This window comes from Phyllobates terribilis, unplaced genomic scaffold, assembly GCF_046119375.1.
Source record: "Phyllobates terribilis strain yellow unplaced genomic scaffold, ASM4611937v1 Scaffold_1__5_contigs__length_1240528914, whole genome shotgun sequence".
In the NCBI taxonomy this organism is placed as follows: Eukaryota; Metazoa; Chordata; class Amphibia; order Anura; family Dendrobatidae; genus Phyllobates; species Phyllobates terribilis.
The window spans coordinates 983818832-983839114 of record NW_027362761.1 but is presented as its reverse complement, the minus strand read 5'-3'; the positions used below and the strand labels follow the sequence as shown (position 1 = coordinate 983839114).

General features: G+C 40.4%; 1 protein-coding gene across 17 annotated transcripts in view; it reads left to right on the top strand.

Annotated features, from left to right (window-relative positions):
* TENM3 (teneurin transmembrane protein 3) overlaps positions 1-20283 on the top strand; it is a 1704102-nt gene that overhangs the window by 1285614 nt on the left and 398205 nt on the right. The gene's annotated exons all lie outside the window — the stretch shown is intronic.

Sequence of the window (20283 nt, the reverse complement as noted above, 5' to 3'; positions counted from 1 at the left end):
TTTTGACATCTTCTGATCTGTGCTTGTCTCACCACTATGTACCATTAGAAGAAGAAGTATATGTAAACACTGCTTTCATTTCATTTGATTTACAACATATATGTACACAAGTGTAATAGATATAAGCAAGTTTCAGGCTACAATCCTGCATTTTTTCAAGCCATCATATTTTGGTGCACTGGAATGTCAATAATCAATAGCAGTAGGAACTGTTGAGCTTTCTTGAAGATACACATCCATGGATACTCTCAAAAGAGGGCATGTGTTGTTGTCACTGGAGAAATGGATGTCTAGGGGGTACTGTTAAACCTAGGCAACTAGCAGTAAACAATACAAATAAAACTCTTGAGAATGAAGAAGTTTTTAATAATAAGTAAATTGAAAAGACTAAGTAACTGAATAAGACTGAAACTTTAAAGGTCAGGTAATGGTCCTTTGGAGAAAGCTAGCTTTTCAGTGCCAGCCATTAAAAGTAGTTACCCTATCATCCCACATCTTGTCTCATGATAATGCATAATAAACATTGTAGTTTTTATTATTTTCATTCCACTTTTATCATTGGTAGTGTTCTCACATGGCTTAGAATGTTTGAAAATTAGAGTCTCCTCCATCAAAAGTAGCCCATGCAGAAAGTGGGGGTTCCCATTCCAACAATTAAATATTTGTCATTTAACCAGTGTTTTCTAGATGTACAAAGGACTTTACAGGGGTCATGGAAAACACACTAAAAACTTGGAGCCAAACTCCCGCAATATATATTGTGTGCAAACCTGGTCTTAAAGGGCTTTTCCCAAGATTAGAGTTATCTTATATGTCAAACGGACCTTCACCCTTTAGGTTCCCCCAGAGTACTGGGAGCAAGCTGGTTTGATCCCTGCAGTCAATAGAGAGGTCAGACTCAGCATGCATTAAAATCATACGCAGCCTAGGGCACTTCCCTGATTCTTTTTATTTTTTTATTAGATTGCATATATTTTGACACTTCTCTGATTTCATGCAATTTCCAATCCAAAACTCTTGTCTTACAAATCTTGTAAATCTATTTTTTTTCAACAATTTTTTTTTTTTTTTTTAAATACAACCTTAATTGATGAAAAATGTAAAAATAATCATCCATTGTGAAGAAAACTTTAATCTTTGATGATCTGAGAAGTTAGAAGAGCCCAAATCTAAATTTCTCAGCCGATGGTCTCTGCAGGGTTAGTCTGCCCTATTTGAAGTTTTATCCCAGCACCAGGTGATTGCACGTAGTAAGCCGAGAAATGGGAACAACTTCTGTCCAGGACCTGCAGCGCAGACACTTAAGAAAGCAGGAGCGGAATAGTCCTTCCCGATTCTGTAAATGGCCTCAGCATTTCCATCAGCCTTGTACAGCTGGACCTTGGCTGTAATTGCTGCTGGGATGAGATACTCGCCATGAGGTGTGGGGAAGCTGGCTATGGATTGTTTTCAGGCTGGAGAGTTCCACACTTTGATAGGCTCATGTTGTTCGCCCATTTCTGACACACTGCTGGCTTGTCAGCAGGCTCTGTAGGTAGAGGTGATGGAAATGTTAAAGCAGAAAGAAGCTGTTTCTTTGAAATGCCTTTACAGAGTAACAGGAGGTGAATTAGGTCCGTAATTGTAAAACAAATCACTGCTCATTATGCTCGTAGTGTGAGACTGCATTCATCCCGCAACCACATAACACAGCACATTTACAAAAGAGTAATAAGAAAATTGATCGCTGCTCTAGGTATTTCTTAGCAGCAAATAGTAAATAATTGGAATAGCTGTCACCTTCTGTTACATCGGATGGAAGTCCTTAGGTCTGGACCCTTCCAGTGTTGTGGCACTTTTATGGTGTTTCCATTATCCCTTATCCTGGGGAGACTTCCCTTCATTAATACGATTACCACCTGAAAGCCATTAGGAAATCAAGAGGACAGATGTCCATGCTAGGTTTGGTAAACTAATTTAACGAAAGGTGTCCAATGGAACGCTAACATCTGGGCTTGTAAATGTGGCTCTTTAACTTGAGGGACTAACCTGAGTAGCATATGGTGAAGAAGAAGAAAATACACTTTCTAATTATCAATCACCAGTTAAATCTTCTGTATGTGTACGGTTCATTTGTGTCAATTGTAGCAGACGAGGCAGGTATTGTTTAATGCGGTTGATGTCTAATTTTCTGTAAATTTAATGTGAACATTACAGTGAAAATGTGAGATTGGGCTATATAAGATCTCTCACTAGGTATAGATGTTTTATGATAAGGGTTACTCATGCACGGTGCAAACACAAAGTATCATTTTAGTGGAAAAACTTATGCGGTGGCTAGAAAATGCTTATGCATTGTCAATAATTTCGACATGTATTTATTGTATATGTATATATATGTATGTAGATATAAATATATAGGCTCTTTTTGTTACTTTCATTCTAAAAGACAGTAAGAAGCTGCTGGCTGCTCCTACGATAGCTGGGGTCCCATGCAGATGTGCAGGTTGCACATACAGCATACTTGACCCATCATTCAGCATGACACTTTAATGAGATTTCATGGTGCCATTATTTGGGCCCAGAATAAAACACTTGTTTTAGAGGAGTTTTAACCAAATTGGATCAGTAATGTTTATGGATGTATTTATAATTGTTTTATAGAATGATGGTATCCTATGGGATGAATGTCGATGGAACATTTTTCTGTCTCCCACATAGGCTTCATTTAACAATCCTGATATAATTGGTCGGCATGGGTGGAAAAGTATTAAAATTAATGATTAGAAGTGATGAATTATAGGAAATAAACATATAAAATTTGGTTATATAAGAATTTTAGTTTTTTGTTGCCTTGCTTGAATAATCTATATGTAGTTCTGTGATGGCTGTTTTCGTCATTGAAGGGAACACTAAACCTAGAAATGAGTGAATTGCTGGGATATTGTTTGTGTATTTTTTGCATTTAGTTTTCTTGTAAGATGTTATATGACAATCCTATACCGCATCTCTCCTTAGACATAGCTTCTAATACCAGAGGGTCTCTATTTTGGGGAATTCTACCCCTGATCCTGGATCTTTCTGCAACCCAGTGACTTTCCATGATCATCTACCTGACATAGGGTACATTTCTTGAAATTTTGCTCTTTTTATTGTACACTTATTTCAAAATGGTGTGAATTATCGATATGAGAAAAGCAAAACAAAAAGCGCGATCACTGTGCCTCCCTCCAAACATAGATTACATATTGCTATCTCTCAATCATGCCATGCTTGATAGGGTCAACATATATCATTTATAGAGTAGTATTCAGGAAACCACAATACCTTCAACTGGTAAAACTTACTGCTTACTAGTTATATATACTGTAATTATATACTGTATATTTACACACGCCCCCGAGGAAGTCTGGCATGAAATGTGCGTTGGGGCAGAGGGACCAGGGACCTTGTTGGCATCTACATCGCAGCTGCTACACTGACTTTATCGGCATTCTCTATACTATCTCAAGCTTTGTAAGCACTGACTTTGTACATTTTGTATTCTGGGGACTGTTGATTTGCTTTTTGATTCTGGCTTTCAGCCTATATATATTTGTAACATATGCTGTGGAATTAACTACTATATAGCCATTACCTTTATGTTCCAACAAATTATCTTTGAACTCAAGGTGTTTATTGTACCCTGCTGACCCTCACAGTTTGAGGTGCTTTTTTTTATCTCTTGTTATGTTTTTATATGTACTTCAGTTCAATAATAAAATAATATTTGTACTTTTATTGTTTGCTGTTATAGTTTTGTTTTTGACCATATCTTTAGATCTTTTGCCAAACGTATTGATTTCTATATTTATATAGCGCCATCATATTACACATCACTGTACCGATATTACCATCACTGTTCCCATCGGGGCTCACAATCTAAATTCCCTATCAATAATGTTTAACCGGAGTACCTGGAGGAAACCAACGCAAACATGGGAAGAACATACAGAATCCTGAATCACGCAATTATAAAATTGTGTATTTCTATGTCCATTGAGTTGCCATAAAATAATGGTAAAAGTTCATACAGATTTGGAATTCTAGTTATTGTCACAAAAGCACAAACACGATTGGTTCTTGAACGCTTCCCAATCATACCACAGTTATTACCGTAGGCCATTTATATTAACTTAGAATGAAGTCTCTGGATAGTCTGGTGAACTCTTAAGGACATTATAGTTTGTTTTCAATCACGGTTATTACAAGTTTTGCATAATACTATAGTAATGTATTCATTGGGAAGAATTCAATTCTGCTTGAGAGATCTTGCGCGATAACTGTAATGCTTTATGAAAAACATGATTAGGTAGCTTTTTATAAACCCACAGATTTTAATTAAAATAAAATACTCCAGGGTGTGCGAGCCTTCAGTAACCCCACAGTAAAAGGTTACCTGGTACTTTGCCGCATGTACAAGGTGAGTTCTTATTGCACAGTACACCTCCTTGCCGTTCTGTGCTGTTTCTTATTAGCATGGACACGGAGCATGCTTCTAAATTCAAAGTAGAAAAAAATGATTTAATTTAAAAAGAGAAGATGAAAGGATGTAAAGAAGAAAGGGAAAAGCATAATCAAATATTCACTTTAACTGAAGTGAAAATGTATTTTGAGTGGGAAGTGTTTTTTTACTTCTTTCCTATATCTTGACCAGGCCCCAGGCTAGACCGCAGTAATGGTTTCCTCCATTACGAGTGTTTGTTTGTTTTTTTTCTTCTCCTTTTCGATGGTTTAGACACTTTCTTTTAAGGTCAAACATGATGTCCACTTTTCTCCTGCAATGTTTGCTGTATATTTTTATGATCTTGTTCTTACTGGCTTCTTCTATGCTTTTGTTTTAAAACCAATATATACATTAGTAATTTTACAAAGGTTATTCTGGTTTACAGTGCATTTTACAGCTTACAGGAGCAGAATGATATATGACGGAGACTAGATGTACTTATTAGATTACTAGTGGTTCATGCTTAAAGGTTAGCTCTTGGTCCAGCTAAGGTCTTCAAATGCCGAATCAGAAAAAAAGACTGGGAGAACAGTGATTATTGTATCATGCAAGCATATTTTATTAGGATCTTTAGGGTTGAAGAGACATATTTGTGTGGAGTTAAAGGACATTCCCATCTCCAAGATCCTATCCCAATATGTAGTAGGCGTAATAATAATAATATTAGCAAATACCCCCAATTAGAAATGTAGTATAGTTCTTCTGATTCGCTATGTCATTTTCCTCATGTGCAGGCATTGCAGGACCTTAGGTATCCATGGTTACGAGCACTGATATAGTGACAGTTAGCTAGTTGCTGGTGGTCGTAACCATGGATACTTAAGCTACTGCAATGCCTGCACATGAGGAAAGAGACATAGCAAATCAGAAGAACTATAGTACATTTCTAATTGGAGGTATTTGCTATTATTATTATACCTACTACATATTGGGATAGGAACTTGGAGATGGGAACACCCCCCTTTAAGGACATACTCTCCATATTCCATATAAGCAGACCATGGGTTTGTTATGTAGCAATATGTGAGAGAACGCCCAACAAGGAGTTAGCTAGGGGTAAGCAGCCAGGCTTCTGGGTACCTGGGTGTGTGAACAAGCTATTTTGCCATGGTATTTCTATACATAAATTTTGGTGAATTGAACCTTTGACGCAGGTGTAGGAGAACCTATCTACGGTTTTGGACCAGCCCTTGTTGGTCTCATGCACTTTGATGAACACATGTAACACTGCCATTTCTAGGTGGAGTGCACTGTAAGGCTATGGGAAATTGGCTCAACTGTAAGGCTATGGGAAATTGGCCTGCCATCGTAATTTGGAGTCCCCAATTTGATTCTTACTATGGTTTGACTTGAGTAACTTTTACTGTTTATTCACATAATAGAAAATTTGTTATAAAATGTAGTTGAGAACAAATGATTGAAATGCCAAAGGCTTGTTCTATTAGCATCAGAATGTGTTAACCCAGGTCCAATCATACATTTTACACAAAAGATCATCTCACCAGATGAATCAGCATTTTACTCATTCATTAGATAATTGGCAGCTTGTTTACGTGGCAAGATCATTCTTTATCAGCACTCATTCACCATTATCTTACAATGTAAATGCAGCATTAGTCAGAAAGTGAGAGAGAGAAAGAAAGAACAAAAAAAATGAAAGAAAGACACTTTTGACTAAATTCTAACATTGAAAACCTCAATGCAAACTCTACCAGCTCTATGTGTTTAATGTCTGATTCATGCTGTGACTCATCAGGTTCTCCGGATAGTAAACTTATTGATTAAGTGGCACCAGTCAGTGAAGATTCAAGACATCACTTCCCGATATCATTAATGTTTGCTATTATTCATAGCAGATTATTTCACTTCAGCATCCAATAACCTTCCTATGCTTAAGGCCGGGGTCAAACAGCCGTCAATTCTCTGCGAGAGAACCAGCCTAATAATGCAAATGACACTCGGATAAAACTCTGTCACAGTTTGATCCGAGTATCATGTTACTGTGCTCTGATCCTCTCGCATGAGAGAATCGCAGCACATGTGCGGAGGAGACTGAAAAAGTGTTGCCGGCGTCCGCAGTAATCGGACTGCACTCGGATGACATCCGAGTGCAGTCCGATGTTTCACATGCTCCCACAGACTTGTATGGGTGCGTGCGATCCGATTGTCGGATTCTCGGATGCATGCCAAATCGGCATGAGAAAACAATCGCGGATCTGCACTGCTCCATAGTATAACACTGGGCTGAGTGCTATCTGATAAAACATCACATAGCACTCAGCCGTTTTATACGGCAGTGTGAGCGAGCTCTAAAACTGATGAATTACTCTGATGTCTGTTCACTGTAGACAAATCGATTTTATTCCATTATCCAATTAGCATTCATTGCTGTATTAGTTTCTCTTTCTTGTTGGATTGATATGATTTTGCTTTTTTGCATCGCTGTGGACCCCATTGCTGTACCCCTTTAGGCTGTTTGCTGGTCTCTCTGATTATACTTATTTTGCTCCCCTGTGTGACATAATATAAAGTTTTCTAGCTAGTGACTTTCTCAATTGATATTAAAGAATAGGGATAATAGAAGTGGCAGAATCAGTAGGAGCAACAGCCTTTATTCCTTATTGTATCTCCTATGGGCATGATACTAATTACTTACACATTATCAGACTAAAGTGATGTCAAACACATTGGACATATTACAGAAGCTGTCATTCTTAAGAAACATTAACATCTACCATTACTTACAAACTTTCTTGCTTGTCTTACAGTGAAGAAATAGGATGTTTTTTGAAGCGTTTCTAGTATTTTGTAGGTGCCTGTGATGGCATGATGGTAGTACACTACTTTAATTATGCTATGACTCAAGGAACTTAGGACCTGATTCATTGTTTGTGCTTTATTGAAATCACTTTTCTCTTTTAAGCTTGTGCTATTTGCTGATGTTTTTTGCACAAAATTCTTAAAAATGGCGCAGGCAGTCCATAAATTTGGTACAAAATGAAAAAATATATTTATTTTTTACTTTAACTAGTTTTTAGCACCAAAATCCACAAATGCCACAAATGTATTAAAAAGTCTCAAAAATGCACCAAATTGAAAACCCCTCTACAAACCTTACTCCATGCAGGAACTGGAGTGAGATGCACCCAAAAAAAATGACATTTCGTAACATTTTTATTTCATGAATCTGTCTAAAACTTCTGAATAAGCAATGATGTAGAAGAAAACTAAAAAAAGAAACAGTTTAAAAAGTGGTGCAAAACATGTAAAGAATAAGGCGCAAACACTAAAAAAGGAGCAAATTACTTCTGAAAACTGGAGAAACAGCAATGATGAATCAGGGCCTTAGTATGTCATTTGTCATTCACTGTGCTGAGTGTAATGGAATTGGAGCCATTTATATTGATTTTCAGTTGACATAGTCTCTTAGACGGCGACAGCAACCGACATAGATGAAAACAATTAAAAATAATTACAGTGTTCCATGTGTTTATGCCGTGCTATCCTTTTGTCCATTACATTACATGTCACTAAGGATACAGATAAATGCCATCAATGACTATGGCTAATGTCATAGTGAACATTAAGCATTAGGGAAATTGGTAATGAATGTTGAATGCTTACTTTATACCTTAGTTTCTCAACCTCTTGCACTTGTACCCCAATGGCTCCATGCCAGGTCTGGGTGGGTACGCGCAGTCTACTTACTGTATGTTCTAATAAGAATCATATTATAATATTTTAACTATGCCCATTTTTTGTGGCCATCTCACTGTTCCTGCATGGAGTAAGGTTTGTGGAGGAGTTTTCAATTTGGTGCATTTTTAAGATTTTTTAATACATGTGTGGCTTTTTGTGCTAAAAACTAGTTAAAGACAAAAATAAACAGCGTTTTTCATTTTTTGCCAAATTTATGGACTGCCTGCGCCATTTTTAAGAATTTTGTCCAAAAAACGTCAGCAAATAGCGCAAGCTTAAAAGAGAAAAGTGATTTCAATAAAGCACACACAATGAATCAGGTCCTAAGTTCCTTGAGTCATAACTAGTGTTGAGCATTCCGATACTGAAATATCTGATATCGGCCGATATTCGCGGTATCGGAATTCCGATACTTAATTCCGATACTTTTACAATATCGAATACCGGAATCGGAAGTTCCCATAATGCCTGCGCTCTGCAGTGTCTCTGAAGGATGACAAGCTGGGTGGCAGCGCTCAGCTGAGATCCAGCCTGTCATCAGAATGCCATCCCAGCGTGGGAGAATTCTCCTGATCATTTAAAAGCCGGCGGGCGGTAAAAAGCCGCCGGCTTTTAAACAATCACAAAGCCCCATACTGCTTCCCCGCAGCCTCCCACCCCGATCCTCCGCTCCCCCCGCCACCTCCCATCCTGATCGTAAGTTAGGACCGGGCAGGGAGCGCAGCACCAAGGAGTGGGGAGCGAAGGACCCGGGCGGGGAAGCCGGCGGTGAAAAGACTTCACTGCCGGCTTTCCCGTTCTGTGCTGCGCTTTCCCGCCGGTTATTTCAAATGAACAGCTGAGGTATCAGGTGATTCCGATCAGCTGTTCATTTGAAGTCGCCGCGGTGCCCTCGGAGGGTTCATGTGAGTTCATGCTTGACTGCATTGCATGAACTCACATGAACTTTCCCACGGTCGCACAGGTCAGCCACACCCCCCAGACCATGAGCCCGTCATGATTGGTGTGTGCGGGGTGTCTGTGCGATGTCTGCGGGTGTGCACGGTGTCTGTGCGATGTCTGCGGGTGTGCGCGGTGTCTGTGCGATGTCTGCGGGTGTGTGCGGTGTCTGTGCGATGTCTGCGGGTGTGCGCGGTGTCTGTGCGATGTCTGCGGGTGTGTGCGGTGTCTGTGCGATGTGTGCGGGTGTGTGCGTGCAGGCAGACATAGGCCGATGTGACACTACTACTCCCATCGGCCTATGTCTGTCCCCCGTCCACTCGTGCCAGCAGGATCAGCTCGATGGGAGCAGTAGTTCCCATCAGCCTGATCCTGCTATTTAAATTGCCCTACTGTGTCCCCAATACATTTTAAATACATGTCATTGGTGGCCAGTGGTTGCCTACAATAAATTAGTTTATACATTACCTGTCCCCGCCGATCGCCACCTAAAATAAAGTAAAAAATAAAAAACCACACCTATACTCACCTAGACACCTAATTCCCCGAAGCCATCGATCTCTTGTAATAAAATATAAAATAATAAGCCACAACCTTATCCTTACCCCTCCATAGCAGTCCACGAGTGTCCCACGATGATCTCCAGTTTAGAGCAGCCACATAGAATGTGACCGCTCTGAACCGCTGCCGCCGCTAGAATGACGGGGCCGTAAAGCAGCCCCGTCATTGCATAAGCGGGTTCGCTGGAGTTCAGGCAGCGCTGCTCCGGTCAGCTCCTTTACGGCCCTGCTGTATCGTGAGAAATTCCCACGGTACAGCAGTGCCGTAAAGGAGGTCTCTGGAGCTGCGCTGACTGAATGCACTCCGGTGACCTCAGTCAGGGGCTCCCGCTGCCGGGAGCGGACGTGTTCCCGGCAGCGTGAGCTTACAGCAGCCATGCACAGCTGTCACCATCTCCAGATGTGACAGCTGTGCATGGGAGATCAGCGCAGGAACGTGGACAGGTAACTATTTTTTTTTAGTAAACTAAGAATTAAATAAAATGGTGTGTTTTATTTCAAACAAATTATTTTTTTCTGGGTGTAGTGTGTGTTTTTTCTTTTTAACACTTTGTAGGTTAGTAATGGGGGTGTCTTATAGATGCCCATCATTACTAACCTGGGCTTCATGGCAGCTGGCGCTGACATGAACCCCAGCCCTATTACCCCCTGCCACCGCACCAGGGCAGCGTGGAAGAGCGAGGCTAAGTGCCAGAGTTGGCGCATCCTATGGATGCGCCATTTCTGGGGCGGCTGACGGCTGGTGTTTCTAGCCTGGGAGGGGGCCAATATTCATGGCACCCTTCCTGGGCTATTAATATCAGCCCCCAGCTGTCTGCCTAGCCTTTGCTAGCTATTCAAATAGGGGGGACCCCACATCATTTTTTTGGGGGGTCCCCCATTTTAATAGCTAGTAAAGGCTAGGTATTCAGCTGGGGGCTGATATTAGTAGTCTGGGAAGCTCCGTGGGTATTACCCCCTTCCCAGGCTTCAAACATCTGCCCCAGCCGTCTGCTTAACCTCCGCTAGAGACTAAAATTATGGGGGATCCCACGCCAATTTTTTTTTTTAAATAAATCCTTTATTTTAACACTAAATGACATTTGAGGAGTTAATAAAGATGCAGTCCCTAAATTATTATTTATTTTTTAATTAATTTTTCCAAAAAATTTTGACGTGGGCTTTGCCATATTTTTGTATGCCAGCCAGGTACAGCATCCAGCTTCTATGAACGCGCCATTTTCCGGGGTGGCTGCGGACTGCAATTTGCAGCGGGGGGGGGGGGGGGGCCAGAAAGCTTGGGTCTCCCTGCGCTGCAGATTCCATCCCCCAGCTGCCTAGTTGTACCTGGCTGGACACAAAAATAGGGAGAAGCCCCACGTATTTTTTTTTTTAATTATTTCATGAAATTCATGAAATAATTAAGAAAAAAAGGGCTTCCCTATATTGTTGTGTCCGGCCAGGTACAAATAGGCAGCTGGTGGTTGGGGGCAGCCCGTTCCTGCCTGCTGTACCTGGCTGGACACAAATATAGTGCGAAGCCCCACGTCAATTTTTTTTTAATTATTTCAGGAAATTCATGAAATAATTAAAAAAAAAGTGATGTGGGGCTTCGCCCTATATTTGTGTCCAGCCAGGTACAGCAGGCAGGAACGGGCTGCCCGCAACCACCAGCTGCCTATTTGTACCTGGCCGGACACAACAATATAGGGAAGCCCTTTTTTTCTTAATTATTACGGGATGACAGGCTGGATGGCAGCGTTCTGCTGCGGTCCAGCCTGTCATCTCGATGTAGCAGAGCTGGAGCCATCAGTGGGAACCATGGAAAGGTAAGGATGAGGTTGCTTTATTATTTTACTTTTATTGCAGGAGATCGTTGGCTTCAGCTGGAATGGGCGTGATGGTAAGTATGGTTTAATTTAGAACAATAAAGACTTGTGTTTTATTTCAATTAAAGGACTTTATTCTGGGTGTTTGTGTTTTTTTTTAACTTTGACTATGGGGTTAGTAATGGGGGTGTCTTATAGACGCCTCTCCATTACTAACCTGGGCTTGATGTCAGCTGGCATTATAAGCTGACATCAACCCCAGCCCTATTACCCCACTGCCACCGCTACAGGGCAGTAGGAAGAGCGAGGCTAAGTGCCAGAATTGGCGCATCCCATAGATGCGCCATTTCTGGGGCGGCTGACGGCTGGTGTTTCTAGCCTGGGAGGGGGCCCCTTCCCAGACTTCAAACATCTGCCCCAGCTGTCTGCTTAACCTCCGCTAGAGACTAAAATTAAGGGGAACCCCACGCCAATTTTTTTTTAAATAAATCCTTTATTTTAACACTAAATGACAAGTACAGTAATCAACACTGTCACTGTACTTCATATATATGTGACTGACATGTTTCTATCTATCTAATCTATGTATGATTCTCTATTCCTTCTATTCTAAATTGTCAGGTACAGATGCTGAATTGCCGGCCGGCTTTCTTAAAGAGACGGTGCACGAAAACACTATTATTTTTTTAAATAAATCCTTTACACTAAATGACAAGTACAGTAAGCAACACTGTCACTGTACTTCTTATATATGTGACTGACATGTTTCTATCTATCTAATCTATGTGTGAAGCTCTATTCTTTCTGTTATAAATTGTCGGGTACCGGTGTATGCGCTGATGAATTGCCGGCTTTTCGCATAATACATTCTACATTATTCTTAGTTGTTTTACTTCATGTAGAATTAACCTACAAGGAAAGAAAGGGTTTATTTTCATTCCGATATTAGTGTCCCATTGACTTGCATTGGTTTCCGGTATCGGAATCGGCGATATCCGATACTTTTTGAGTATCGGTCCGATCCAATCCGATACGATATTTCCTGATATCGGAAGGTATCGCTCAACACTAGTCATAACATAATTAAAGTAGTGTACTACCATCATACCATCACAGGCACCTACAAAATACTAGAAACGCTTCTAAAAACATCCTATTTCTTCACTGTAAGACAAGCAAGAAAGTTTGTAAGTAATGGTAGACGTTCATATACAACTGCTTTATACCTATCACAACAATAATGTTGGCATTACCCATTGAGTGTCGTCTTATCTGCCATATGCCAATCTCTATTCTGTCCTATTTTATTCTGACCAATAACATGGAGCTGCAATTAGTCAACAGCAAAACATTAAAGCAACACTCCAGCGTTTTCTTCTGTTTTTGGCGCCACTCCGGTCAGTTTGTGGCCTGACGGATCGCTTCATTATTTGCTGGGCGATCCGGAAGTCACAACTCAATATAAGTCTATGACAGCCATAATGAGCCCAGAATGTGGCCCTCATGAACTTACATTGAGAGAGTGTGACTGTTACCTCTGACTTCCGGTCAGTTAGAAGTTGTGGTCACAAGATGGCAGCGTCGAATTGGAGCGGCGCTGGGAACAGCTGAAGGCGGCAGCTGGTAATGGACCCCAAACGACTAATTTAATGTTAACTCAAAGAGCACTATGCTGCTTACTGGGGAGGCAGCCACTAAAAAATAGATTTTTTGATGGGTGAATAGAACAGACCAATATGAAAGTGAGTTTGGTAGTTACATACCCATAAATTCCACTTATATGAAATTCTGAGGTCCGCACTTCTTAGTAGTCCATCACCAGCAATATTTTGTAGTCAAGCACACTTCACATTGGCAACGTATTTCCATTCAGTAGAGGTTTCTGTTGCTCTTACGGGCACGACTGCTCTGTGTAAAGAAAAGAAACTGATTGACTCATAAGTCAATAGGATTCTTTCATTTCCATTTCAAAATAGATCATATATATAATAATGGATTTTCTAAATATTTGTAATTCTTTGATATACTTGAAAATGAATCTCATAAAATTTCACATGGATTATAAATACGAGCAACCCTTCCACCAACCTCAAGCCTTACCCTCGTCAAGGCTGAGTCCTCCATGTAAAGCAACGGTGAATAGATGATGTGAATTATTCTAGAGATAGGAATTTATACATGAATCAATGGACTGTATCTGGAGGAGAGCAAGGAAAAGGGTCCGACAAAATAACAGCTGTGTTATTGGAAAGATGGCAGATACGTGATTCCCTTCTTATTATTAAGCTAAAGAGCAAACCGGCTTCAGAGTGTTGGCAATCCTGAGACTGACCCACAGTATGTCATGTGGATATGTGGTGCCGTCATGATGTGGGGCCACCTTATATGGCCTGATAGGTAGGTATTGTAGGGAAAAGCATGAATAATTAGATACCGTGGGATTGCTGGTGCCGAGCGCGTGTTAATATGTGGAAGCAGGTTAGGCACCTGTCAACTGCGGAGGATTCTTCTCAAGCAGAATGTAAATTTGTGGCATTTTACAAAAGCCTGCTGTGCCTGAGTATGCTGGAAATCATCTGCTCTGCCAGGATTCCTTTTGTATGGAACCCTTTGTGGTCCTCCATATGTAATTTATCAAAGTCAGGACAAAACCAGCCAGTTGTGTTTTCTAATGTGTATGTGTCTCCAAGTTTCAGCGAACATGACAAGACTTTAAAATGGAAATGTCACTACCCCCTATACTGCAAATAAAGCGTCTCATGCCATCACCATCCTTAGCATTGAAGAAGTCATTAGTATTATCACCGTTTTTGTGACATGTTTATTTTTAGCAGTTTTAGACTTGGAGAGATGTGTTTTCTTACCGGAGTGACACCAAATAACATGTTTCAATCAAAACAATTATATGAAAATATTGAAGCATCTGCCGCTCTCCGACTTGTCAATTTATTCCAGGGGGCCTTAAGAAATCATTTAAAATTCAACTTTTGGTTCCTTCTCTCCGTGTTAGTTTCCTAGACTTGTCTGCTCTATTAGGAGGCTGCTAGCTGGGCATGATATATAATAATTATGTAATCACTAAAATAGAGAAATTATTACTATAGCCTCATACAAAAAAAGTGCTGTATCTCATTTGATAAAGCTCTAAGTAGTCAATCTGCAAATCACTTTAATTAAAAAAATGATTTGCAGATTGTCTAATTAGCACTCCGCAGTGCCAGCCGATTGGTAGCTCCCTTTTACCTATATTGCTGTCCACTTCCTGTTGTCAGGTGTAACCCATTTCTACCAGCACAGACAAAGGAACAGTTTTTGTCTCTGCTGCTTTTATTTTATCTGTCAAACTGCACACTGGCAAAATTGAATTTGATAGGCTTTCAGTTTGTTCCAGGCAAGGGAAAAGAAGGGAAAATAAATTCCAGCACCTGTAGTGCTGGCAGGATAATAATTAAAGGGGGTTTTCTGGTTAAAATACGTTATCACCTATCCAGAGCATAGGTGATAACTGATAGATCGCCAGGGTTTCCAATGGTCTTTATAAAAAGGAACACTTTTATTCCTGTTAGAATGGAGCGGCAACAGGCATGATCAACCGCTGATCCATTTTCATGGGACTGCCAAGCATATGGTGCAGCATTTGATCATGTACTTTGCTGTGCCATTTTAACATGGATAAAAGTTCTCCACTCTGGCGATCAGTGGGGGTCCCAGCAGTCAACCTCCCTGATTCTGTGGATAGGTGATCACTTCTTTTCACCCAAGAGCCCCTTTAAGGGGAACAATTATTTCAAAAAGAGTGAATGGCAAGTTATAGAGCATGAGAATCAGGATAGTTCATGACTCGTACGTATGTATAAGAAAAAAACTTTTAACTTATGGGGATGTGGGTAGCAAGACAACACTTTTGTTTAAAAAGAGAAAACCTAAGATAAAAACAAAATGATCCTATACCTTGTAGTAAGTGAATAGTAGTAGTACATATAAATAATATAGGGTACTTGGTTTACACAATTTTGATCAAAAAAGCGTAAAAGCCACCCCTCCGCGACAATGTGCACCCAATCGTGACGGTCCTAACCTCTAGTATTAAAACCTTACCTTGTGTCAGCCAACCGCAATGAGGATGGGGGCAGAGAAGGACCGGGGCCTGATTGTTTGGGCAACCTGGCCATGGGAAGCCATAGATGAAATTCCTAGCTCAAAAAGGGGACCATGCCCCTGTTTGCACTAAGTACAAGAAACCACAGCAAAACCAAAGAAATGAGCTGGAGCACGAGTTAGTATGTGTGCAATGTGTAAGAGCACCTTTACATTGTGGCCATTTAAGAGGAACCACTAACTCAAAAAGAGTGAATATCAAGTGACAGAGTAGATCAGGATAATTTCAGGATAGTTCCTGACCATATTTGACATGTATGTATAAAAAAAAAATATTTTAACTATGGGGATGTGGACAGCAAGACAACACTTTTGTTTAAAAAGACATGTGCAAATTGTCTCTTCAAGGAGGAAGAGGACTTGAACTCTAGCGTCACCTATTGGAAGCAGCGATCTTAAAAGTCAACGCTTCATTGACCCTTGCAATATGGTTTAGGATGATACCAAACCAGAATCTCAATTTGCAGACACGGTGTTTCTGGGTTTTGCCCCTCATCAGTGCAAAGTATGAGATCTGATTTTGCCAAGTGAGAGGCTCTGCACTGGGGGCTAACGTTTCACCTTGTGGAGAGACACATGCCAAGCCTGGCATGTCAGAGCTTAAAAAGACAGAAAGTATTCCTGCCTATTATGTAAAAAATTGGGTGCTTTTACTTTTGTCTCCAGAGTGAAGTAGCTGCATAGTTTGTGGACCCTGGTGAAGAACAGTACGTTCTGTATCTCAGCTCCTTGGATCCTGATGAGTTTGACATGAGACGAGTGGAATATTCAGAATGTCTGCAATCACACTTATTTAGGGTTTGAGTATAGCCAGGCTTTAGGAGGGTACATAATAATAATAATTATAATGATTCGGATAATGATAATATGTCATCCTGCTTTGGAATTATAGCTTCTCTTCTCTTTGATTGCATTTAGAAGAGAAATGTGATATATATTGTAGCGGAGCACTGCTCTCAAGCCCTGCTGCACTCAAGGCATAGATTTGTCTTTGAAGTCTTTTTATCCTGACCCTGTCTGCTTCTCTCCTAGATATAATAAACCATATAAAGTCTTTGTAATTTTCTGCAAAGCTATACTTTCAGCCCATGAAGGTTTCCTTTTAAAATAAGTTGCCTTCTGGAACAGACAACAGCAAAGTAAGTGGTCATAAAACGCAGGTTAATAACTTTATCAGAGCAGTGATGAGCGGTAGGGTATGACCGAGCCATTCTTATGTACACGCCAAAGAGAACAAGCTGGAATTAGAAGGAAACCGATCTAACACATCAGCGTTACGGCGCAGAACTATGGGGCATGATCACTTCTGTCTACAAATGGCGCTATGTACATTGTACAGCTCTCCCCAAGACGTGTCAGCGATAATTGAGAAATAAACACAGGGGCAGGATCAGAGATCAGGTAGACGGCAGCTGACGGCTCACAAATGGGCTTATTTTTAGTAGCTTTTAGTTACGCTTTACTACGCTTTGATTCTGCGCTGAACTTTCTACTGAACTCCCAAGAAGTTGGTAAAAGCCACATTATTGTCATGGCTCTGGCTAATATGCAGCATCTCTACAGCAGGAGAAATAAATCAATGTGTTTCCTTGTTCCTCCATGTGTGAGATGTCCTTCGTATTGCCATATGTGTGACTTCCTTGTCATTTTCGGCTATGTACGGTAATCTCATTTTTAATAATTATTTTGCCTGTAATTAATGCTTGATATAACATGGCGGAATACATTTGCAGTCCTGATGCGGACGCCTCCTCTGCTCCTTAGATGGAGGTCAGATGCGTGCCTGCTTTGTGACATTATTTACAAGATTATGCACAGTATTGTTTTCTCGGAGACAAATTAACAGAAACCTCTTGTGTGCCAGAATGTAGATTAGCCGCACAGCTGCTTGGAGCAGCTTGAATGTGGAATTATACGTATAACGTTAAGGATAAAGCGAGCATATGTGCGGAGCGCGGTCTCCATGCCTTCAGCACGCGGGGAAGCTTTGATAATGGAGGAATGCCGATTTCTTGGGCTATCTTTGGCTGTATAATTTATATATTTTTTTCTGCAATTCTGATAATCTAATTTTAATCTTATTTAATTGCACTGTGAATAAATATGGCAGAAAATACTATTTTATACTGTTTGGAATACTAGGAGCATGATAGAAAATTCAGCAAAGTGCCATTGGATGCAATGTAGTCTATATGGTCATGGCATCAATCCAAAATTAAGAGACAGTTCAACGGGTTGTGCACTTCTAGGAGAACCCCTACTTCATCTTGATCTCTGAGGAAGTGATCGGCAGCCGCAGCCCTCACTTCCTGTTAATTACCTAACCGTAGGAAGGTGGGGACAGTGACACCAGCGCTGATTGTGCACCGGGCATCACGGGTTATAACAACCATACAAGAGTCCCGGGATCGCGAGTGCCGACACCTCTGGAACGGCGCCGGCACGGGAGGTGAATATAAGCTTATTTATTATAATGGGGCCAAGCGTGGGGTTTGAAAAGGGGTTGTCCAAGTAACGAACAACTTCTTTAAGGGCCGTTACCATCTTCCAAATAGATGGGATATGACATAAATGTATTTTAAATGTTGGTTTTACCTTGCGTCACTGTCAAAGGAGAGGTGTACGATCTTGTTATGCAATGTTTGGACCTTTCATAGTTAATGGAGAGAGCTATGCATGCATGGCTTCCACCCCATTCCTGATGGGGCCCCATTCTTGAGATCATTAAAACCTACAAACTAGCCATATAGTATAGCGCTATACAAGTAACATGTAGCCACTCCCAGGGCGAAACGCGCGTCGAGGCTGCCACACATCCCCTCAGCACTTCAGGACACGCTGCCTCAAATTCTGTTTATATGGCACAAGGTAACTTATATCCTATAGAGTTGCTACTCTTGATCTAATCGTGATGTTACTTGTATAGCGCTGCCTCATATTCTGTTTATATGGCACAAGTTAACTAATATCCTGTAGAGTTGCTACTCTTGACCTGATTGTGATGTTACTTGTATAGCGCTATTTTCTCACTTATATTTATATGTATCATTGCCGCTTTTTTTGATGCTCTATGACCTGTTACTCTGCTATTGGTCTACTTCTTAATATTATTACCTTGAGTATTGCACTCTATATTCTTCTTTTTGCCATGATTGTTATTGTCAGTGATGGCATAGACTGATATTATTTATGTCTGCCTTCACTTTTAGGTCTTTTGATTGGCAGCTTACAATTACATCTGTCCTATTCCTTATGCTGGTTCAGGGATGTTAGTCTCCTTGCAGGGTTTTATATTTCTAACCCTGCCTTCATAGCTGTCCTACCATCTTATGTCCTTCTCTCTTTTTTCTATTTATATTCTTATTTAATTTTTATATTTTCTAATAAAATTGATATTTTTGGATTCAAATCCCTCTCATGTCATTTTGGGGTCTACTAATATGTGGATTGAGATATAATTTACTTATAGGGGAGATCCCTCCCTTCTATTTAACCTTCTCCTCTCCAATATAGACTATCAATCAGTTATTCTTGAGATCATTGCAGGCTGTTCTGTCGCTATGCCATAAAGGTCCATCATTGGGCAACTCCTTTTCACTTATTTTGTAAATATATCCAATTGCCACCAATGCAAATTTAATACAATATCAAAACATGCAAGCAAAACCCTTGACTGACTACAAGTCACATCACAACTGCTGGGTGGACAAACATAGACACAATCTAGTATAAACATCTCCCAATGGAGTATCACAAAATCATGTTTTTGTTTAAAAGGAATTTGTCACCAGGTAAGAGCAGCATAACGTAGGGGCAGAGACCCTGTTTCCAGCAATGTGTAACTTACTGGGCTTCTTGCTGTTTTCATGAAAAAATCACTATTTCATCTGCTGCAGATCTTGCAGTTCTCTGAATGCTGAGCTCTGTATAGCCCCGCCCACACCACTGATTGGCAGCTTTCTGCCCATTCACAGTGTACACAGTGAGCTGCCTATCAGTGAGGGAGATATAAAGTGCTCATGAATATGCTTGACTACTTGGTAACAGGTTTACCAGTGTTCTAATGTAATCTCCTGCTCATAAAACGGTGATTTTTTTCAAAACTGCACTAAGCAGCCCAATAAGTGACACATTGCTGGAATCAAGGTCTCTATTTCTAGATTATGCTGCTCTAAGATTAGGTGGCAAAAACCTGGTGACAGATTCTCTTTACAAATTCACTGCAATTGGTTTTTCACTTGAAAAAGACGCTAGTCCAGCATTGAAATGCGTTGTGGAAATAAAAACCGTTCAACTCATCTTGATCCTAAGAATTCTTCATTACAGCAGCGCACCTAATATCGTGTTATTGTCCATATTGGTCTTTACAAATTCTGGTTATCTTGCATCATTCATGTTAAAGGGGTATTCCCATCTCCAAGATCCTATCCCAATATGTAGTAGGTGTAATAATAATTATAAAAATATTAACAAATAACTCCAATTAGAAATGTAGTATAGTTCTCCTGATTCGCTATGTAGCTTACCCCATGTGCAGGCCATTGCAGTAGCTTAGGTATCCATGGTTACAACCACTATCAGTTAACTTGACTAA